The sequence below is a fragment of the Peromyscus leucopus genome, chromosome 2 (genome assembly GCF_004664715.2).
Source record: "Peromyscus leucopus breed LL Stock chromosome 2, UCI_PerLeu_2.1, whole genome shotgun sequence".
Lineage (NCBI taxonomy): Eukaryota > Metazoa > Chordata > Mammalia > Rodentia > Cricetidae > Peromyscus > Peromyscus leucopus.
Window position 1 is genome coordinate 121,145,188 of NC_051064.1, and position 24,541 is coordinate 121,169,728.

General features: G+C 42.7%; 1 non-coding gene across 1 annotated transcript; it reads right to left on the bottom strand.

Annotated features, from left to right (window-relative positions):
- Positions 1 to 3,355: 3,355 nt before the first annotated feature.
- LOC114704969 lies at positions 3,356 to 3,514 on the bottom strand. Its single transcript, XR_003736335.1, has one exon. It is a non-coding gene; the product is annotated as a U1 spliceosomal RNA (small nuclear RNA).
- Positions 3,515 to 24,541: the final 21,027 nt, after the last annotated feature.

Consider the following 24,541-nt stretch of genomic DNA (forward strand, 5'->3'; position numbering starts at 1 on the left):
ATGCGCAGCCTGCGGCGGCCGGGCGGGGCTGGTACGACCCCCACCCCCTACCCCACCCTTCCGGAGCCCATGGGCCGCAGGCCGGGTGGGTGCGGCGCTGCACCCCCAGAGAGGCGCGACTGAGATGTTCCACCAGCCTCTTCCAAAAACGACTGCCGGCCTGGCAAGGTCACACGGCTGGACTGCGCAGCTGGACTTCACCCTTAGAAGAGCGATTCGTCTGCCCTAATCTTGGCCTGCAGCCTGGGCTGGGAGGTGGAGGAGGCAGTTGGGATTTTAGCAGCGTCGCGTTCAGATAATTCAAAGATGCTTATGCTTTTCTCGGGGTCTGGTTTTCTTACATTGGACATCCTCTCCTGGTTTGCACCAGCTCTGGGTTATCATAACCTCGGTGTCATAAAAACAGGTTTAAGACTCCATTGAGTTAGGAGGAACACTGGTGTGTCTCTCCCTCCCAGTTCACAACTCATTTCGCCTCCACCCTACAACCTGGTCGTCTTTACATATTGTCCTTGGTCCTAGCCATTTGCAAATTCTACCTACAAACAATAGTGTGAAACCTGGTATTCAGTTCTTGAAAATAAACTAATTATATTTTTATTTATTTATGGTGCACAAGGCGGGCCGGTGACATGCTACCAGGGCTCGCACATGGAGGTCAGAGAATAACTTGCAGTAATTGGTTCTCCCCTTCCACCATGTGGGCTCCAGGGTTCAAAGTCAGGTCATCGGCTTGGCGGCAATACCTTCCTTCACCCTCCAAGCCACATCACCAGCTCCTAGCTAACACGTCTAAATAACTATGGGGATGACTTTAGCCATTTGCGTTTCCAGCTCATTAAAACGTCTTTTAAAAATTATTCTTATGCATCTATGATGTGTGTTTGAGTGAGTACTGGGGCATGTGAATGCCACCAAGAGTTTGCAGGGCTCACAGAACAGCTTTGGGGATGGGTTCTTTCCATGGTGGGCTTCTGAGATGGACTCCAGGTCACTAGGTTTGTCCAACAATACTTTTACCTGCTCATCCACCTTGCTGTCCCTAAAACATCTTTTTCTTTCTTCCCTTCTTTTTATTTTATTTTATTGCAAAGGAGTTTTACAGTTTCAAGCTCAAACTCAACAATGATATCTATAAATCATTGGGCAATACATTTTGGGTAAGGTGTCCATTTCACCGTGAATATCATGTTTCACTAAGATAGGACTCTGGGAAAGTTCTGTATAAATGGGCTTTCAAAAGAATTTTTTTTTTTTTCAGCAATAAGGTTGCAACATCTCCCTAGACCCTGACTGTATTTTCTTAAAGTGACAGACCTGTAAGCCAGTGTCTTATAATTAGTGCTTTGAAAGAGGGTGGTCTAACCACAGCTCTGCTTGTAGCTAGAGGCTCTACCCTGCCTTTGCTATTACCTTGAGGTTGCATGGTTTTGCAGGATGGGGTGGGGGGTGCACAGGGTCTCACTATGAAGACCAGGCTACTGTGGTGATATTTTATTTGTGCACCCCAATAAAGCTTCTCTGGGGGGTCAGAGGAAAAAGCCAGCCACTATATTAAACATAGAGGTCAGGCAGGGGTAGCACACGCCTTTAATCCCAGCATTCGGGAGGCAGAGATTCATTCGGATCTCTGTGAGTTTAAGACCACACTGGGAACAGAGCCAGGCATGGTAGCACACGCCTTCAATCCCAGCACTAGTTAACCATAGAGGTCTGGAGATCTGTACAGACAGACAGGAAGTGATAGAGCTGGGCAGAAAGAGGAGGTTGATGTAGCTGGGCAGAGAGAGGAAGTAAGATGGCAGGGCACAGAAAGGTATATAAGGCGTGAGCACACAGGAAATAGTTCTCTTGGGCTTAGGATTTCCTAGCAGTAAGAACTTGTAGCTTGGCTTGTTCTATTCCCCTGATCTCTCAGTTTTCACTCCAATATCTGGCTCTGGATTTTTTTTTTTTTTAATTAATAGGACCTTTTAAGATTTTGTGTTACAGGCTATCCTCAAACTCATAGAGATCTGTGTGCCTCTGTCTCCCAAGTGCTGGAATTAAAGGTAGTGTGTCACACAATGCCCAACTGACCTTCCATGGTTTTTTTTTTTTGTTGTTGTTGTTGGTGGTGGTTTTTCGAGACAGGGTTTCTCTGTGTAACTTTGGTGCCTTTCCTGGAACTCACTCTGTAGCCCAGGCTGGCCTCGAACTCACAGAGATCCGCCTGGCTCTGCCTCCCAAGTGCTGGGATTAAAGGTGTGCGACACCACCGCCAGGCTTTCCACGGCATTTTTAAATTGTTTTTGGAGACAGGGTCTCGTGTAACTCAGACTGGCCTAGAACTTGCTATCTAGCCAGGGATGACTTTGAACTTCTGATCTTCTGACCTCTGTCTCCTGAGTAGTGGGACTGCAGGCACAAGCTACCATGCCTGTTTTTTTGTTTTGTTTTGTTTTCGTTTTAGTTTTTTTGCCTGCCTGTGGTATGTATTTTGTGTAGCCTTGTCTCTACAGGGCTTCTACAGAGTCACCTACCAGGTATTGGTAGGGCTCAGGAAACTTTGAAATGGAAGGAGAGCAGAGACAAATTCTTTTCTAGACCCTCTGACTTTGTTACTACCCTTGCCCTTGCTTCCTCGAGGTGGGGTATAGAAACCAGAAGTCTTTTTCCCAGTGCAGGCCATAAAGTCTGGATCGCCTCTTCCTAGAAGACAATGTGAAACCTAAAAATGTGCTGATAACGTCCCCCATCTTCCATATACTCGTGGGCCATAAAGACCGGCCCTTCCTTGTCACTAGTCAGTCACATGATCCTTAGTCCAGGAAGGATCCTGCCCCAACCCAGGAGGAGGAACTGCTGCATTGAGGGTCCGTGAAGACTCTGGACAGGTCTGGCTGGGTTTCCTCACCCGGGTCTTGTAGCATTAGACCAGAGCTGTTGACAAAAAAGAAGAGCTCTGCTGTAAAAGGCCATGAGAAAATTGCTCATTTTGAGCCGAATATGAGTGACCTGGAAACATTAGTTCAACGTACCTTGAATGACATATTCTGCCATGGTAAAGGATAAACGAACTTTTATAGCCACAGGACCAAGAAAGTCATAAATCAATATATTTGATAAGTAAAGTTTTTTTTTTTTTTTGTTTTGTTTTTGGTTTTCCGAGACAGGGTTTCTCTGTGTAGCTTTGTGCCTTTCCTGGAACTCACTTGGTAGCCCAGGCTGGCCTCGAACTCACAGAGATCCGCCTGGCTCTGCCTCCCGAGTGCTGTGTGCCGCCACCGCCGTAGGGCATCAAATAGGTGAGCTATAGCTAAGAACAGAAACATTTTCTATTGGTTTCACGTGTTATTTATTTTTTTTTAATTAATGGGAGATCATATGAACACAATCTCCCACTACCACAAAGTATGCAGTCGATTTTCCTGCATTTGGGGAAATCTTGGCTCATCACCTCCCAGGTGCAAAGGATAAGTCTTGTCCTGGGAGACAACTTTCTTGACCATAGTATCTTTCCTCCTGTTAATATCGAATGTTATCTTAGAGATTCTCAGCTTTAGCTTTGGTAGGGGTCTGCCAAACTTAGTATTGCATTCTAAGAGTTTTACCCAGTAGTTATGAGGAGATTAGGTCAGTTACAGAGCCTGAAGGCAAACAGCTATTAGAGAGACTGAGATATACCAAGGTAACTATGGCATCCAGCCTGTTGCATTACACTGTCCACAACCACCCAGATGCTCTACTCAACCAAGGTCAAACAGTCTGTGGGATCTTCAACATAACTGCAGCTTCATTTTACATATACTTCCTCCAACAATATCTAGAAGAGATCATAATCAAGCTGGGATGATAACTTGCTGGACAATATGAGAATCAATAAAGTTCAAGCTGCTTATAACCCACTTTCAAAGACATCACACTCATGTTGTCATGAGCAAATCACTACCAAGGTCCACACAACCCAAGCTTAAGCCAAGCAGCCTCTGGGGATTCAGATGTTAAAACCACTTTCTCATGAGCTCTCCTCACCAGGCAGTTAATAACACCTCTGTGATTTCCTGGTCCAGGATTTGGTCATAGGTGAGAACCTATGACCCTATTCAATTATGGCCATATTCAATTATGAGTGGAATGTTTTGTTATAACATCACAATTCCTCAGGCACAGAAGTAGTTTCCCCAAATAGAAGACCATTTTCTAAGATGTGCAATGCTGTGGTTTGGATAAGCATTCCCGTGGAGACCCAGGTGTCTTAAGGTCTTGGTCATCAGTCTGTCAAGCTATTGCAAGGTGGAAGAACATCTAAGATATGGATCCTAGCAAAACTGGGTCACTGGAAATGGGGGCATTGAGACTTCAGCCCTTCCCCAGTTTCTCCGTTTTCTGTCTGCCTCCTCTGCCAAGTGTCTCAGAATAGACTGTCTTGTCATAGGCTCCAAAGCAGCAGCTCAGCCAACCCTGGGCCGAAACTTCCAAAATCATGATGAAAATGAATTTTCTGCTTTGTAGACTGATTATCTCAAATATTTCCTTATAGGAATGCCAATTAATACATATTATTTATGCAATATTTCTTTATACATGATTTCCAAATTCAAATCTAACCCTGATGTCTCTGAGCTTCAGCGATATGAAAGGGTGCTGTTCTGCTGTTCCAATGTTCCTACAATTAAACCCCTCCATTTCAGATTCAACTGTCTTCCACAACAAGAGGAAGGTATTATCTCATATAAACAAAAACTGTGAGAAGTGACCTCTACAGTTTATTCATTTAACTTCTCACTGACATCAGGGACCCAGATCTTTTTCCATTTTTTTCACTTTTGACACCCAGAGGATGATGCCAGGGGTCACAGCCACACAGAATCCAGCACAAGTCAGGACCACCACTTTTCATGTATCTTTTTATCAGCAGGAAAACCTTTCTCAGAAGTCCTCAGGCAGACTTCCCACACCTAAACCAGTCACTAGCATCAACATGAAAAAATATACCTCTCTGCTTTCAAGGATATAGGAACACTGTTTATTTACCCCAGCCAGGGAACACAGACTCAAGTTACTCCATGACACAGAGCAAGGAAGGTCATAAGTAAACACATTTATCAATGCATCAGTGGAGTGCCAAGCAGGTGAGCTACAGCAGAATGGGGACGTTTTATATAGGTTTCAACTGTTAGCGCATCTTAGCTTTGGGTTACTGGAGCCTAACAGTTTGCTACGCTTTAAGATACTTCCCTATGCTTTACCTAATAGTCATGAGGGTTTTAAGTCAGATGCAAAGGTTCAAAGTGCATGAAAGGCCTAAGGCAGTCCAAGAAAATTTTGGCTCCCAACTTGCAACATTCTATTTCTCTATAACCATGATGTTCACATCTGCCAAGGTCCTAGGGCTTGCAGCATTGTAAACAGAGATGTGGTGTAGCTGGAAGTTTTCCTGTGTCCCGCAGCCGCTTGGTCCCAAGTAAATACACAGAGGTTTATGTTAATTACAAACTAATGGCCTATGGCTCAGGCTTATCATTAACTAGTTCTTACAACAATTCAACCCATTTCAATTAATCCGTTTTACCACATGACTTTGTGGTGTTACCTGTGTTCCATTACATCTTGCTCCTCCAGCAGTGCTCAGCATTTCCCCTGACTCTGCCTTCTTCTCCTTGTCTCTCTGCTTTGATTCCCTGCCTGACTCTATTCTGCCTTGCCATAGGCCATAGCAGCTTCTTTATTAACCAGTGATAGCAACACATATTCACACAACATACAGAAAGACCATCCCACAGCATTTCATTTTTTCTGTCTAATCAAAAGGGGGATTTCATTTTAACACAGTAAAACTAGATATAACAAAACAGTTATTAAGCAAGAATTACAGTTACAATATCTTGTCTCTTTGTATTTGGCAAAATTAAAGAAAATTATCTTATTTTTGTGAATCTAAAGTTTTATATCTAATTTATCTTTTATTATAACTAAGAAAAACTATAATTACAACTATCTAGTCTTCAACTCCATCAAAGACCCCAGAAGGATATAATATTACCTAAGTAAACAGGAAGTGCATTGTAAGCAACTTCCAAAAGTCTAGAAATGACAGATACATCTGGCTGCCTGGACAGACACCCAAAGTTCCTCTGTAGTGTTAGGGCATCCATCTTGAGCCTACAGGCCTAGAGTCTCTGGCATACTTTTTGGGGAAGCAGGAAATTTGAAGGACTGTTTTGCCTATTTTGACAGAGTTTGTCAGTTGCTTTTCTCTATGTCATGCAGAATGTCTGGCAGTTTTTTTCTGTGAAGCAGGAACCTGAAGGACCATCTCATCCTGTTTTGGCAAAATTCAGTGTTCATTTTCCCTTGGGTCCTGCATGTCCAGTTTATACAACACACTGTCAAGTAGTCCAGGCAAAAGCAGTTTCTTGCCCAAATGACTAGGCTTGCCACAATGAAAGAAAACTCCACAAGGAGTTTCTTCAATGCCCATCATCTTCTCTGACGTGAATTGGCACTGCCAGGAGCAGATGTGTCTCATAATGTTATGAAAAAAACCTATGTTAACAAAATATTTTAAATACCATATTCTACAGGTCTTTGAAGTATTTGAAGGCCATCTATCTAAAATATATCTCTTTATGATCCTGAAAACATACCTGACATATCTACAAACTTGATTGTTATAGAAGACTAACTATTAACCTATGTTTTTTGATTATCCTAAATAGTTTATAATAATAGCTTTCAAAAATTAGAACTTTACCTTATATTTTAAATGAACTGCATAGGTACAATACCTTAAACAAAAATAGAAACATATATATAGTATGTTGTAACAAAAATAACCTTAATTTTGTATCAATATACAAAAATCCTTTAAACAAGAATAGTAACATATATACAATGTAACAAAGTTAACTTTAAATTTGTATCACTATACCAAAATCCATATCAATGTAAAGTAGTTTGATATTAACAGCTGATTTTTGGGTCAAAGTAGATTCAATAATCTATCTTTTTATCATTTCTATATCATATCCTCCTTTCTTCTTTTAGAAAGCAATTGACTATGACCAGTAACAATTTGTAACCAAGCCCCCTAAACAAAGACAAACATTCATAATCCATTTTTGAGGACTGTGGGCATAATTTTCTAGGCTACTTCCTGCTGATTGGGGGCAATGATAATCTTTGAGGGACCCTGAGAAAATTTAGGATTATGTTCAAGTCCTGACAGGAGTAGTCTATGAGGCTGGATCATCTCAGCCAATAGCCTTGAAGCCTTTTTGGATGCAGAACTCAGAGGAAACTGCAACAGAGGTGCTCTAAAATGTTGGATCATCTGAGCCATCGGTTCCCATTGGAGATTTTTCAGGGGGTCTATAGATGAATTTCTAAACAGTCCTATTAAATAAGAAACATAGAGCCAAATATAGGGGTGCAAGCTGTAGAGATCATAGCAACAGCTGCCAACTAACCTTAGCTCACCACGTCGTAGCTTCCCAAGAGAACCTCTTCCTGTCTAACCTGTGCCTTTATTGCCTTCCTGTTCTGCCTTCTCATTGGCTCTAAGCCCAGTCACATCACTTCCTCATCACTACCTGTCTATAGAGACCTCCAGGTCTCTATGCTTGTTACTGGGATTAAAGGCGTGTATCACCAGCCTGGCTGTGTCCTTGAACATACAGAGACTCTGCCTGCCATATGATCAGCTTAAGGGTGTGTGCTACCACTGCCTTCTGTTTATGGCTGACTATGACCTCTGATCTCCAGGCAAACTTTATTGATTAACATACAAATAAAATATCACATTTCAGCACAAATAAAAATACCACCACAGGGGTCTTGTTCAATCAAACCATATTAACCTGGAAGCAATCCACATGCCCTCATCTTCTGTGAAAACAAAAACAGAACCTTGTGGTGATATTGTGTTCCCCAAAATATTGTGCACCCTAATAAACTTATCTGGGGTCAGAAAACAGAACAGCCACTAGATACAGAGACCAGAAAATGGTGGCACACACACACCTTTAATCCTAGCATTCCAGAGGCAGAGATCCCTGTGAGTTTAAAGCCACAATGAAAACAGCCAGGCATGGTGACATGAGCCTTTAATCCCAGGAAGTGATGGCAGGAAGCAGAAAGGTATTTAAGGCATGAGGACAAGGAACTAGAGCTGGTTAAACTTTTAGGCTTTTGAGCAGCACAGTTCAGCTGAGATTCATTCTGGATGAGGACTGAGAGGATTCCAGTCTGAGGAAACAGGATCAGCTGAGGAATTGGCAAGGTGAGGTGGCTGTGGCTTGTTCTGCTTCTCTGATCTTCCAGCATTCATCCCAATACCTGGCTCCGGGTTTATTTTTATTAATAATGCCTTCTAAGATTCGTGCTACAGAACCTCTTTTCCAAAGCAACATATCCTTAAACCCAAATTTTGAAGTCAAAATACCTTTAAAATATATATGTTGATTTAACTTAGCAGCCTTTATAATCAAATCTTTCTGCATTTAGCTAATTAACAGTCAAGAAATTCAAAGAAAACATAATATACATAATCCAGACTCTGTGTATTTTCCATCTTTATCTGGCTTATTTCTTTTATATTACTTTTATTGTCTAAGAATTTATTTTCTAAAACTATTTGTGTCTTTGTATAACTGCCTATATTCCTTTCCTTTCTTTTCCAAGCCTACGTACATTTTTACACGTATTGCAAACCATTTAGAGTTTTTTTTTTTCCCATCTGAATCTGTCCTATTGTGTATCTGTAATCTTTTTCAGACCAGGAAAGTTTGTAAACTGTTAAGCTGTGTGGCTATGACTGAATCTTCAGCTTTTGTTGCTGGCTCCACCCCATTTGGCTTCCCAACATAGTGGAGGTACATTTACTGCTAGCTTTGGGAGCCATGATCACCGCCAACTCTGGGAAGCAGTGGGTCTATGCCTCCATCACACAAAGTGTAGTCCAGACACCTTTTTTATTTTATTTTATTTTGTCTGTACTAGCAAAAGCTAAATCCATCACATTGTGTGCTGCATGGCTTGGAAATGCCTCTGTGTACTGCTTGAATGCTGCAGCATCTCTGTACCTTGGCCGGCATGAGAGACACAAATTAGGAAGCTGCTCTTGGCCCCATTTATGTGTTCTAGAACCCCCTTTTAGCTTTCTCAGGTTTTATGTGGAATTTCTTGGCAAATATTTGGGCACCATATGTAGCCAGACACTTTTCTCTGTCCCGCCCTGGTCCCACAGTTCCACAGCCACTTTTAAAACAATCACTCAGAGGCTTAATATTAATTACAAACTGTTTGGTTTATGGCTCAGGCTTCTTACTAGCTAGCTCTTGCAATGTGGCCTCCTGGAAGAACTTCAGCTTCACAGTAGGAAAGAATGAGGATCCACGGTGCATAACTTAAATTAGTGGTAATTCTTCCCGGGTCTGGGAATTGGACTCCTGTTGTGGAACAGTCTTTCTGTACACTGTGTGAATATATGTTGCTATGATTGGTTTAATAAGCAAGTTGACTGGCCAATAACTGAACAGGATAAAGTTAAGCGAGGAAAGTCAAACTGAGAATGATGGGATGAGGAAGGGTGGAGTCAGAGGAGTGGACAGCCAGGCAGAGAATAAGTCAGACATACAAAATGGGATAGAGGTAAAAGTCACAAGCCTTGGGGCAGCACATAGATTAATAGGAACAAGTTAAGTTGTAAGAGCTAGTTAGTAACAGGCCTGAGCTATTGGCCAAGCATTTATATTAAGTCTCTGACTCACTTCAGTGGAAAGCAACTACCGGTTATTTGGGAGCAGGATGGTTGAGACAGGAAAACTCTGCCTACAGACTCCTCTCCCTATCCACAGAGCCATGAAGAGGTGGGTGAATACAGGGGCAAAATTGGAGTTGTCTTAGGAGGAATGAAGGGAGACTGGATGCAGGGAAGACAAACTCTGTGTCTGAAACAGTGTTGGCATCTTATGGAAGAGGAAAGCAGTCAAATCACATATTGACTCTTTATCCTGGAACTTGCACATGTGAGATCAGCTCACATCTCTTCATCAGGGCAAGAGTGCCTGTCTAAGACTGACATCAGTGGAATAGGGAGGTATAATCCTTCCTTTAAGAGAAGCAAAAATTTGATATTATGACCAATAGCCCAATCTGCTACAAATTCTGTTTTGCCAAGCTTTTCTCTTTAGGACTCCTAAGGATCCGACATACACAAGAAAGAAATGGATAGAAAACAAGAGGTTGGGACTGCAGCAATGGCTCAGTTGGTGAGATGCTTTCTCTGCAAGCACAGGACTTGAATTCAGATCCCCAGTACCCGTGTAAAAAGCCAGGCAAAGCAGCACTCAGCGACACTCCAGTGCTGGGACTGGAGGCAGAGGCCGGAAGGGCCCTGGGACTTCCTGGCCAGTCAGGCTAGCCAAACCAATGAGCTCTATCTCAGATAAGTTGGGGATCAATTGAGGAATACACTCAACCTCCGACTTTCATACACATATGCACAGATGTATACATGACATATATACAGTAATATATTGATGTAACCAACCGTCTTATTAAATAAGAAACACAGAAACAATGTAAAAGAGAAAGCCGAGAGGTCAGAGCTCAGAGCTAAAATCTCACCCTTCCGCCTGCGGTGTCCCAGCTTCCCGAAAGAGGGCTACTTCCTGTCTGTACGTCTTTTTTATAGTATTATTGTTCTGCCTTCTCATTGGCTGTAAACCCAAACAGCAGCTGAAAGCTCATGCCTCTCGAAAGTAGACTGGCATTTAATAGAGGGATGTGGAGAAGAAGGGGATGCTGAGATGAAGCCATATATACACAGCCAAGAAGAATGAACAGCTGAATTAAAAAACTGTCAACAATTTCCAGAATTTAAAATCCTGAATCATGACAGGACACTAGTGGAATTCAGGTGTTTCTGGTACATGGACTGCTCTCACCCAATGTGAGGTTGAACTGTTGACCTTGTATACATCCTACATCACAAATGAGTCTGTCAGATACACTAAGCCTATAGGCTGAAGATGATGCCCCAACACTGCGGAGAAACCTCAGGTGACTGCCCAGGCAGCTGGCTGTTTCTGTCAACTCACAAATTTTTTGGAAGTTGCTTACATGCACTTCCTGTTTTTATTTTTGTTAGCTAATATTATTCCCTTCTTGGGTCTCTGAGGGAGTTGAAGATTAGTTAGTTATGGTTGAAGATTAGTTAGTTATAGTTGAAAATTAATTAGGATAGAAAGTGCATTAGATACATCTTGGATTTACCAAAATAGGATAGATAATGGAATTATTTTCTCTGATTTGTCAAATACCTGTTTAGGTATTTATTACTTGTATATATTGTATATAGTTATTGTACTTTTGTATATAGTTTTTCTTTTGTTAGTTATAACCTTTTGCTTTTTTTCTTTTTATTAAAATAGAAAAGGGGAAATGTGGTGGTATTCTAATTGTACTGAAATGTGATTTTGATTGTATGTTAATAAATAAAGTTGCCCAGGGGTCAGAGCTATTAGAGCCATAGACAGAGTGTGGCGGTGGTGGCACACGCCTTTAATCCCATAGATCTCTGTGTGTTCAGGGATACAGCCAGCATTGGAGACATATGCCTTTAAGACCTAGGGGGCTTTACATTCAGACAGTGACGAGGCAGTCATGTGTTTGGGTTTACAACCAATGAGAAGGCAGAACAACATACTATAAAAAAAACGAACAGACAGGATATAGCTTTTTTTCGGGAAGCTGGGACACCGCAGGCGGAAGGGTGAGATTTTAGCTCTGAGCTCTGACCTCTCGGCTTTCTCTTTTACATTGTTTCTGTGTTTCTTATTTAATAAGACGGTTGGTTACATCAACATCGTTCGATGGCCAGCCCATCCTGGACAAGGGGTCTTGGAAGATGTTTAACATAGATGTGTTTGGGTAGGAGGGGCCTACCCTGCTACCAGAATCAGCTTCTCAGTGAGCTCAAAAAGCACATGACAGTTTACAGTATAATGGGCACAAGATTAGGCTGGGTTTACACAGTAGAAAATGGGTAATCACCTTTTAACACAGTGACACCAACTCCTAGTGAAATGTGGACTAGTCAGGTCCATGTTTTAGGGGCAGGCAAGATGACTCAGCAGGCAAAGGCTCTTGCCTCAAGCCTGACAATGCAAGTTCAATTCCCTGGACCCACGAGGTGGGAAGAGAGAATCTACTCCAGCGGGTTGTTCTGTGACCTGCATATGTCCACTGTGGTATGCATGCATTCCACACCACATCAATACATAGCGTAATAATAATAAAAATAAACTCCTATTTTAGTCTTTTTGTAGATTCCCATATACACTTCCTAAAACCATTGTAATTTATTAAGAGGTAGGAACATCGTTGGCCATCTTTGACTTACTTCTTTTATATTTATTTATTATTTGTTTGTTTGGTTGTCCCCAGACTCTGAAATCAGCCTCAGGAGTGAAAGAAATGAAAAGAGTATGGGTTGTTGCTAATAACAACCACATTTTAGCTCATGTTTATGAGGCAACTTTTGGAGTGCCCAATGGGGGAGGCTGTTACCAGAGCAACCAACCACATGGTTAGAAGGAGGGAATATGCAATCCCACCCACATCCTTCTCTAGGAGGAAGAAAGAGCTAAAGGTTGAGTGATCAGTGGCTAATGATGTAACCAACCATGCCTACTTAATGAAGACAGTCCATAAGACCCCATTGGCATTGCCAGAGTTCTGAGCTGGCGAACACGGTGCACTGGGAGAAGGCACAAGGTTCACGTCTCTCGCCCCAGACATGCCTCTCTTCTGCTTGGTTGCTCCTGAATTGGATCTTCTAGAATAAACTGGCAACTGTGAACAAAATGTTTCCGTGAGCTCAGTGGACCATTCGAGCAAGTTATCAGACCTGGTGTCATAGTGATTGGGAATCCACAGTTTACAGCCAGTGAGTCAGGAGTACAGGAGGTGGCTGGCACCTGAAGAGATTACAGTCTTTGGGGGTAACCTGTGGGATCTGATCCTAGTGTTGGGTGAACAGTGTTAGGATTGCATTCAATTATGAGCTGGCCATATAATGACCACAGATAATTGGGTCACTGCTTGTTGTAGAAGAGATATGCATATGTAGTATTAGAAGTATTGTGAAGTCGGGTGGTGGTGGCTCATGCCTTTAATCCCAGCACTTGGGAGGCAGAGGCAGGCGGATCTCTGTGAGTTCGAGGCCAGCCTGGTCTCCAAAGCGAGTTCCAGGAAAGGCGCAAAGCTACACAGAGAAACCCTGTCTCGAAAAACCAAAAAAAAAAAAAAAAAAAAAAAAAAAAAAAAAAAAGAAGTATTGTGTATGAGCCAGGTGGTGGTGGCACACACCTTTAATCCCAGCACTTGGGAGGCAGAGGCAGGCGGATCTCTGAATTTGAGGCTAGCCTGGTCTACAGAGTGAATTCCAGGATGGTCAGGACTACACAGGAAAACCCTGTCTTGAAAAACAAAACAAAACAAAACAAAAAACAAACCAATCAAACAAAAAAAAAATCAGACAAACTAAATAAAATGAACTTCCTGTCTGGGATGGCAGAGAACTTATCCAACATGTATGAGACACAGACTTTGATCTCCAGCTACAAATACACACACACACACACACACACACACACACACACACACACACACACGGGGAGGGAGAATTCCAGCATCCTGAACACACCCAGACACACATTCCTTAAATCACAAGTTCTTAAATTGTCTTTGAGAGAATTGTCTCCATTCAAGTGCAGGTTGAAACCAGCTCTCCAAGAATGGACATGCGCAGAAGTCAATGGGCATCTGGCAGCGCAATCTCGAAACCTCCCAGGCAGAATTAGATGACTCCCTGGAAAAGAAAACTGAGACCTGTGAAGCCCTCCCTGACTGCTGGAGCTGAGCAATCCTAAGTCCCTTCTTCTCACTATCCAACTGGCAAGCAGCTTCTCCCCTCTCCCTTTCTAGAAATTTCCTCAAAGCCAACTGACAGGAGAAGCTGAATTTTTATTTTATTGTGCTACTTTTACAGCCCTTGGCCTCTTTACTAGTTGATGCTGAAATAAAGTTTCATTTATTTATTTATTTGCAAGAACCCAGCACCATGGGTGGCTTGTATGTATGTTGGACAGTGGAGTCCTTTCTAGGTTCCCACAAATGTGTGTGCCATGACTATTTGCCCACCTAGACAAACTCTCTTAAGAACCATGTATTATGCGTACTGTTTCTACATATAGTAGGCACTCAGACATGTGTTGATAGCAATTAGGCATGCCTCAACCCTACACAAAGAACTACAGGCAGTTAGGTAGTGCTCCAGAGAAGAGCACACCAATTGGTTGTCCAGTGTCAAACCGTCAGCCCTGAAAACATACATACAAATAACATTATATGGACTCAACAGGCTATATTTAGAAATATATATGTGTATATATATGTATATGTGTGTGCATACATATGTGCATGCAATAACAATGAAATAAGAGGCTATGCATTTGAAGGAGAATGGGAGGGATATATGGGAGGGTTTGGAGAGAGAAAGGGAAAGGAGAAATGCTATATAAATTACAATTTGAGAGAGAGAGAGAGAGAGAGAGAGAGAGAGAGAGAGAGAGTTGACCTTAAAAAGTCAGGAGTTTAGTCAGAATTGGAAGACCTTGGCAATATTTAAGGAATGAAGAGACAATTAGCTCTGTCAGCTTTTGTTTTTAGAATTGTTTGTTTTTATATGCATTGCTGTTTTGCCTACATGTATCCCCTGGAACTGGGGTTATAGACAGTTGTGAGCTGCATGTGATGCTGGGAATTGAACCTGGGTCCTCTGGAAGAGCAGCCAGTGCTTTTAACTGATGAGCCATCTCTCCAGCCCCTGTTGGTTTTTTTTGAGACAGGATCTCTCTGTGTAGTGTTGACTGTTCTGGAACTAGCAATGTAGATCAGACTGACCTCTAACTCATAGAGATTCTCCTGACTCTGCCTTCTGAGTGCTGGAATTAAAGCTGTGCACCCTCACTCCTGGTAATTTTTTTTAAAGGTGAGTGTGTGTGTGGGTGTGTGTGGGTGCGTGCGTGCGTGCCTGCCTGCCTGCCTGCGTGCCTGCCTGCCTGAATGAGTTCATGTGCACCACATAAGTGTAGGTGCTGATGGAGAAGGCCAGGGGGAATCAGATCTCCTGGAACAGAGTTACAAGTGGTTGTGAGCTGTCTGATGTGGGTGCTAGAAACAGAAACCAGGTTCTTAACCACTGAGCCTTCTCTGTAGCCACAGCTCTAGTGTTCTTAATGAACAGAAAGATGGGTGGGTCACATAAGATAGGTCCCAACTGGCTAGCTCAGACCTCTTCCAGGTTTCTTAGAAGTCATTCAGTTATAAATGACAGAAAATAAATTTAAACCAATGTAGGAAAAAGGGAATACACTGGCTTATAATCCTTGGAAGGCTAGAGAGGCCTCCGTCTCAGCTGGACCTGGGAATGGAAGGTATCCACATTGACCAAATGCACTGGCTGATTTTGTGTGTCAACTTGACACAAGCTAGAGTCATTAGAGGAAGGAGCCTCTTGAGGAAATGCCTGCATGAGGTCCAGCTGCAAGGCATTTTTCTCACTTAGTGATCAATGGGGAAGGGTCCAGCCCATCGTAGATGGGGCCATCCCTGGGCAGGTGGTCCTGGGTTCTCTAAGAAAGCAGACTGAGCAAGCCATGGGAAGCAAAGCAGTAAGCAGCTCCCCTCCATGGCCTCTGCATCAGCTCCTGCCAACAATAAAAAAATTAAAAAAAAAAGTTTAAGTCTCAATTTTCTTTCACTTATTCTAGTGGTGTCTTCCTCAGTGGCAATACAGAACAGGTAGGTTACACTCTTCATGTGGTTATTTCCTATTCTAGTCAAATGACCCTTGAATATGAATGGCTAAAACTCTGAGCAGAAAAGTTGTATGCGTCTAGCCTACATTGTGATTTTTTTTTCCCAAATAGAAAAAATTGGAATTAAGAAAGAGTATCACAAATTTCAAAAATGCTCTTTATTAATTGTCCTATTACCACTTCCCACTTGTCTGTCTGTTGGTACATGCTAGATGACAGCAAAGTAAATAAGCAGAAGGTAATTATTATTAATTAATTAATAGAAAAAAAGAAGAGACAAGAAACACATCACATCCAGTTCAACAGCTCATGGTGTTTTCCTATAACATTGTACACAACTAATAGAGAAATATTTTTCTAGTCACAATGCTCCCATCACTCTATAATTTGGACCAAAAAAAAAAAAAAAAGATAAATAGTTTTCCCTAAGTATGTGGGGGCCAACTACAGTGTCAGCAGTAGTAGAGGGAAGCTGCCTTCCAAAAGGGTACTAGTCCCACCTTGTAAATGAAAAACGTACTCCTGGAGGGACAAGAATGGATACATCTGAATGTGATCTTAAGAGGTATATGATTTTGACTATATAGTTTGTTTTCATGTTTATGAGTGTTGTGTGTCTATGCATCATGTATGTGCCTAGTACCTGTAGAAGCCGAAAGAGGAGGTCGTCAGATCCCCTGGAACTGGAATTATAGGTGGTTATGAGCTGCCATGTGGTTCTGGGAACCAAACCTGGGTCCTCTGAAAGAAGCAGCAAGTGCTCTTTAACTGTTGAACCATCTCTCCAGCCCCTGAATATATCATTTAATTGAATACTTTGAATTAGTTAGGTATAACATTTGCTTGATCATCATTTTAAAAGCAACAAATACAAAGCCTATTTCTCCCTCGAAATAAAGAAGTGTAACAGCTCATGATTGCCGTGGTGGCTCCTTGGTCATGGAACCTCCCAGTTCTTCCTTCCTGTGTACCCATCATCTCCAGCACACAGCCTGCCTGCTGGCCATTACTCCTACTCAAGTATAGACTGTGAAGCTGCAACCTTTTATCTGTCTAAGCAGCAGGAAAAGGGATGAAGAGGTGAAGGACAATTAAATCTTCCTAGGAAGTCCTTCCCAGTGACTTCTGCTTACACTGGCTTAATTAAATCTACAAGAGAAATATGAACTTTGGCTTTCCATCTGTGTACATGGCTTAGTGTTGTAGAATATTAATTTAAGATGTGTTACATTCATTTATGCTGTGGAATATTTGTTTAATGATGCAAAGATGTGTTGCGTTCTTTTCTGTTGCATTTGTTTAACTCTGTGAAACTATGTTACTTTGCCTGCCTAAAACACCTGATTGGTCTAATAAAGAGCTGAATGGCCAGTAGGTAGGCAGGAGAAGGATAGGTGGGGCTGGAAGATAGGGAAAATAAATAGGAGGGGAAATCTGGGGGAAAAAGAGCAAGGAGCAGAAAAAGGGGGAAGAGAGAAGGATGCCAGAGACCAGCCACCCAGCCACATAGCCATAATAAGAAGGAAAGAAAAAATCTACAGAAATAGAGAAAGGTAAAAGTGTTGGGAAATATTATTTTAAGGCATGTTGCTTTTGTTTGTGTTGCATTTGTTTAACTCTGTGAAGCTGTGTTACTGTGCCTGTCTAAAATACCTGATGGTCTAATAAAGAACTGAAGGCCAATAGCAAGGCAGGAGAAAGGATAGGCAGAGCTGGCAGGCAGAGAGTATATACAGAAGCAGAAAACTGAAAAAGAGAAGGAAGCAGCCATAGGAGGAGGACATCAGCAGCCACCCACCCAGCTATACAGCAAGCTACAGAGTAAGAGTAAGATTTACAGAAGTAAGAGAACAGGAAAAGCCCAGAGTCAAAAGGTAGATGGACAATTTAAGTTAAGGAAAAGCTGGCTAGAAACTAAACCAAGCTAAGGCCGAGCATTCATAAGTAAGAATATGCTTTCATGTGTGATTTATTTGGGAGTTGAGTGGTGCCCTCCCTAAAGAGAAAAAACAACCAACATATAAGCCCTGAGGCAAAAGGTAGAAGGGATAATTTAAGCTGGCTAGAAATAAGCCAAGCTAAGGCCCAACATTTATAGAAAGAATAAGTCTCTGTGTGATTATTTGGGAGCTGGAGGGTGGGCAAAAAAATTAAAAAACAACTACAGCTTAGAATTATGAAGGAGGGCATCACATGTTGGATACAGTAATGGACATTCTGTGACCTTCCATGGTCATGGTAATCTTCTTCCAGTGATAGAACCACCTAGGCCATGGAGCCAGAGGCTACATTTTTTTTCAGCCTCCTTTACAGTTATTTGCATCTTTAAACAACAGAAAGTGAGCTGAAGCATTTGTAGGAAACTGCCTGTCCTTCATCCTTTCATTTCTCCCTGCCCTCAGGTGGTACACGGAGGTGTGGTGGACAAGTCAGCTATGTATATGTGAGGACAACACCTTGATAGATAGTACAGTAGCCAGACAGAAGGTACCGTGCCCAGATAACTCTGTAGGTAGAATAACTCTGTAGATAAATCTGTAGTGTACCTACCACTCTGGACCTTCTGCCTTCTACACCTTTTCAAGTCCCTGCGCGTTGGTATTCTTTTGTTATGGTGGCCTACAAATACACTTTCTTTGCCTTGCTTTATTTTTCTGTGAGATGGCAACGGTGTGATGTATTATACTAAGTTATTGGAAGAATTAGAAGTAAGGTATCATTGGGATATGAGTATGATACATCACAGTTAATAGCCTAGACATTGGGAAGCTGATTTTAGCACTTTTAGGAAGCATGTGGCGTGTTTTCTTGTTAGCATAATGGAAGATCATTGCTATGATTTGGTCCTTGACTTAGAAAAGCATGATATTTATACTTAAGAATAAAACCTCTCATTTAGACCAGGTTGCATGCTGGATTCATACTTTCTGCTGCCTGGGGTAAGTGAAATGTGCTTACTTTCATTGTCCTGAGTTTGGCGATCAGCAAGTGGATCTCAGGGAGGCTGCCCGCTCTGGCCTGTCTATTGTGCGACATGTTAGGAACTGCACAGCTTGAAGAAATCAAGGCACTTCCCTTGGTGGCCTAATAGAATGACTGCTGTGACCAGTGCTAAAGAGGCAAGGCTATGATTTGTACAAACCCAAGCCTTGATTTCCCTCCATTCCTGTGTAAAATGTGCTGTGATTGGTGGAAACACAAACCTTCATTTGTATGTGAGTTTGTGCTGTGACTGATCCAAGTACCCATTCTGTGGTTAGATAAGGTTCTCTTAGATAGCCAGTTTGGGCCACATTGTCCTGTGTTGCAGCATAAGACCCAATCAAAAGCGTGTCTCCGGTGACCTCCTTGACCAGTTTTAGCAGTATAGACTGGGCTGGTAACGTGAAGCAGCAGCAGAAACAGCCAAGAAGTAGTGATCTAGAGTCAGCAGCGGCAATGCGGTTAAGTTCACTTCCAGGCTGAGTCGCCGAAGTGGCAAGGCAGCCTTCAGCCTGACCGCTGAAGGAGAGGCAGACCTGAGTGGTCCAGAGGCCGAGCTGTAGGGCCGTGAGGTGTCCAGCTGCTTAACAGCTGAGGGAGAGGCACATGACCAGTTCAAGACAGTGGCCGGGGCAGGAATGAGGGCTGGGGTGGGCAGAAATAGAGCAAATGAAGTGCTGAAGTTAAAGGAAGCTGTAAATAGACAGAGAAAATAAACTGCAGGTCCTGGTTGGGAGAAGAGTTTCAGAGCGCTGTCAAAACTTTTGAGCCAGCCAAGTATCTCAGAAACCCCTAGCTCAGGAGATAAAACACTGGTGCTGAGGAACCCTAGTGCAAAAGCCTGCCCAGAAGCTGTGATGCTAGTTGCTGCCAAGAGCTAAGGAATCCTACCTAACCTCCTGTGTGTGGTAGTTTGAACGAGAATGTCCCCCACAGGCTTAAGTACTTGGATACTTGGTCTTCAGCAGGGAAGACACAGGAGGCAGGTCCTGAGGACTTAAATGCTCCACTGCTTGCCACTCCGCGCTTGCTCTCTCTGCTTCAAGCTCGTGTTTGAAGACGCCCTCAGCATCTGCTTCCTGAGCCGCGCCCTCTCTCCGTCGCCATACTTCTCTGCCGTGAGGGGCTCTCATCCCACCAGAACCATAAGCTAGAATAGACTCTTCCTTCTATAACTTGCTTTGTTCAAGGTGTTTCATCACACCAACTGAAAAAGCAAACTAGAATACCAGATCTACACAAGAGTTAAGGGCCCCACTTCCCAAGGCTGGCAGAAAGCTGTGACACCAGAGGGCACCCACCACTGCTCCCGTCTAACCGCCATCATGTGCTGCTGTCAAATACAGGGACACAAATGCTGCCAAAGGTACTGGAAGAGCTTGTAGCTAGAGTTTTCCTGCCTTGCCCACAGTTAGGACAAATCTCTGTCACCCGCCAGTCCCACAGCCGCTCAGACCCAACCAAGTAAACACAGAGACTTATATTGCTTACAAACTGTATGGCCGTGGCAGGCTTCTTGCTAACTGTTCTTATCACTTAAATTAATCCATTTCCATAAATCTATACCTCGCCACGTGGCTTGTGGCTTACCAGTGTCTTCACATGCGGCTTGTCATGGTGGCAGCTGGCAGTTTCTCCGCTTCAGCCTTCTGCTTCCCAGAACTCTCCTCTCTCCTTGTCCCACCTACTTCCTGCCTGGCCACTGGCCAATCAGTGTTTTGTTTATTGACCAATCAGAGCAATTTGACATACAGACCATCCCACAGCAAGAGCTCCTGCCTCTTTACCTACCCATGACTCCCACCCAGGGAGAGCAAGAGGACTTCAGCCAACTGATGAGTGACATGTTAAATCACTTGTTTCACCTTACACGTGTCCAAGTGACTTATATTAGGCGCTGTCAGCGATCCAGGGATGCCTTACCGCTATGGGGGAGTGTATGTAGATTATACACCATTTTATTTTTTTAAATTATTTTGTTTTACTTTTTGATTTATTTTGAGACATGGTCTTGCTGTGTCCTAGAACTATGTGTGTTAATAAATAAAGTTGCCCGGGGGTCAGAGCTATTAGAGCCATAGAAAGAGCATGGAGGTGGTGGCACACACCTTTAATCCCATAGATCTCTGTGTGTTCAGGGATACAGCCAGCATTGGAGACATACGCCTTTAAGATCTAGAGGGCTGTACATACAGACAGTGACGAGGCAGTCACGTGTTTGGGTTTACAACCAATGAGAAGGCAGAATGACTTTGAAACGACTGACACACAAGGAAATAGCTCTCTTTCGGGAAGCTGGGACACAGCAGGAGGAAGGGTGAGATTTTAGCTTTGAGCTCTGACCTCTTGGCTTTCTCTTTTACATTGTTTCTGTGTTTCTTATTTAATAAGACGGTTGGTTACATCAACATATGTGGACCAGGCTGGTCTTGAACTCATAGAGATCCTACTGCCTCAGTTTCCCGAATGCTGGAATTAAAGGAATGAGCCATCATGTCTGGCCCTTTTCTTTCTTCTTTCTCTCTCTCTCTCTCTCTCTCTCTCTCTCTCTCTCTCTCTCTCTCTTTCTTCTTCTTCTTTTTATTTTTTTGTTTTGGTTTTGGTTTTGGTTTTTTGTTTTGGACAGGGTCTCACTGTGTAGTCTTGGCTAACCTGGAACTCGATCTGTAGATGAGGCTGACCTCAATTTTACAGAGATCCGCCTGCCTCTGCCTCTCTAGTGCTGGGATTAAAGGAGTGCACCACCATGACCAACTTCCATTTTCTTGACTAATGTTTGATGTGGGAGTGTCCAGCTTGCTGTGGGTGGTGTTACCCAGGCAGGTGGCCCTGGGTGAGATAAGAAAGCCATGGGAAACAAGCCAGTAAGCAGCATTTCCCCATGTCCTCTGCATCAGCTCCTGCCTCCAACTCCTGTTCTGACTTCTCTCAGTGATGAACTACAACTGTAAGGTGAAATAAACCCTTTCCTCCCAAGTTGCTTTCAGTCATAGTGTTTATTGCAGCAACAGAAAACTAACTTATCTCATACTTCAGCTGTTGTTACACTTTCCCAAAACATTCTTCCTAGAAAAAAAAAGAAAAGAAAAGAAAAATTTTGAACATACAAAGAGGAAATGGAATGGATACCTGTTCCCATATTCATCTACATGGATGCTATTTTTTCTTTTTTTTTCAAGACAGGGCTTCTTTGTGTAACAGCTTTTTCTGTCCTGGAACTCACTCTGTAGATCAGGCTGGCCATGAACTCACAGAGATTCACCTGCCTCTGTCTCTCGAGTGCTGGGATTAGAGGCCTGTGTCACCACCACTCAGCAGATGCTAATATTTTATACCCATACTTGCTTCAGATTTTTCAAAAAGGAAAAAATATTGGAAACAGAGGTAAAAAATCTGTAAACACCATGATAACTTCACTTCTGTCCTTCTCTCCAGCCTCTAACAACTATCATGAATTCAGTATCTTTGATACTTATGTTTGTATCTATGCTATAACATGTTTTAAACATGGCTGTATCTTTATGTTGATGGTACTTTACTCCACATCTTATTCTGAAATTTGATTTTCTGTGTTTGAAGTGTGTCCTTGTCGATATCTATCACACTGATTACTTTATCTGAATGCTGCATAGGAAACTATGTTGTGATGTGCTGAAACTATACTTTTTCTTTTGTTGGACATACGAGCTGTTTTCCTTTTTTAAATTACAAACAATACTACCATGTTTCATGGTGTGTGTGTGTGTGTGTGTGTGTGTGTGTGTGTGTGTGTGTGTATGTGCTTGAGTGTGGTACTGGTGCATGAACCCAGGCCCTCAAGCATGCTCAATATGTAGTCTACCTGTGAGCTATAGCATCAGCTTGACCATTCTTACATGAGACTTTGTGTACATATGTGTGAAGGCTTTTCTAGCCTGACAGAATAACAATTACAATGCAATCAGTGAGTCAAATGGCAGGCCAATTTTCATTTCCCCAACTCTCCGGGCAGGTTTTCCTTTCCTTCTTGAGACAGGGCCTTACTAAATCACCTCAAGTGTGTAATACTCACATCCCACCCCCCTGAGCAGCTGGAATTACAGGTATGCACCACTGCACGCAGCTGTCAAATTATCTTCTAATTCGGCAGAAAGAACTGACACCCTGCCCGTCAGCATGAGAGCCCAGTGCTCCGTATCCGACACTTGTACCAGCATCCTTTTCTACTTTCCTACTTAGATGGCTGTGAAATAGCGTCCCAAAGGCTTTCTTGATCAGGGGTAAGATATATTTTTTGCATATTTATTTGCCACTCAGAAATCTTCAGAAATTACCTCTTTTTCCCCCCTCTTTCCTGTTGTCTCATATTTATTACTGATTTGTAGGAAGTTTATTATAAACTTATGTACCTCGTCTTGTCAATAAACAAACCAAAAATTCTCAAATTGAAGTTTGTAATTTATCTTTGTTTCATCTTTGGTTGAGTAGTATTTTAATTTGTAAAGTTTTAGCTAACATAAAATTATGTATATTTTGGGGCTGGCAGTGTAGTGTTTTGATACACATGTTTAATATGTGGTGGTCAAATTAGGATAATTAATATTGCTATCTGCTCACCATTCCTTTCTTTTCCCAGTATTTTATACTATTTTACTTTATGTGTGTGGATGTTTTGCCTGCATGTATGTCTGTGCACTATGTGTGTGCCCGTTGTCTGCAGAGACCAGAAGAGGGCATTGGATCCCCTGAATCTTGAGTTACAGATGGTTGTGAGCCACCCTGTGGATGCTGGGAACTGAATCCAGATCCTCTGAAAGAGCAGCCAGTGCTCTTAATCACTGACCATCTCCAGCCCTTCACCATTTCTTCTGTGTGGAAACTGTGAGCTTCCTTCCTGGTTCTGCCCAAAAATAATAGGTTGTTATGACAACAGTTACCATGATGTTCAGAACCTATAACTCCTTCCAGTCTGTTTGGAACTTGCTGCCTGACCTATAGTCCCTCCCCTCTACACTTCTTCTAGTGATCACTATTCTACTGTCTTTTACTTTGAGTCAACTTTAAAAAAAAGATTTATTATTTTATACAGTGTTCTGCCTGAATGTATGAGAGGGCACCAGATCTCATTATAGATGGTTGTGAGCCACCATGTGGTTGCTAGGAATTGAACTCAGGACCTCTGGAAGAGTGCTCTTCACCTCTGAGCCATGTCTCCAGCCCTTGAGTCAACATTTTACCTCCTGCATGTGAGAAGAGCATTCGGTGCGGGGCCATGGTTTCTCCTGCCATGTTGAGAGCATCACAAACCACCCCAAAGCCAGAACTCTCTCACCATAACCAATGTCCTCATTTATTTATTGTGTACTTTGTTCTTCCCCCTATGTCTTTCTTTCTTTCTTGTTTTTCCATTTTTGAGGCAGGGTCTCTTTATGTAGCCCTGCCTGTCCTGGAACTCTCTATGCAGATCAGGCCTCATACTCACAGAGATCTGCCTCGGCTCTGCTGGGATTAGAGTGTGCCACCACAGCTGGCCCCTTCCTCCAAATTTTCAATGGCACATTTGCAGCACTACGTCTACAAACATTCGGAGGCTGCTTTCTGGGGCCTTCCTTTGTCCTGTTTCAGTCACCGATTTGTCTGGCTGTATGCCAATGGCATGCCATCTCACTCCAGCAACATTTAAGTAAGTTGGCCCTGGAAAGGCAATCCTT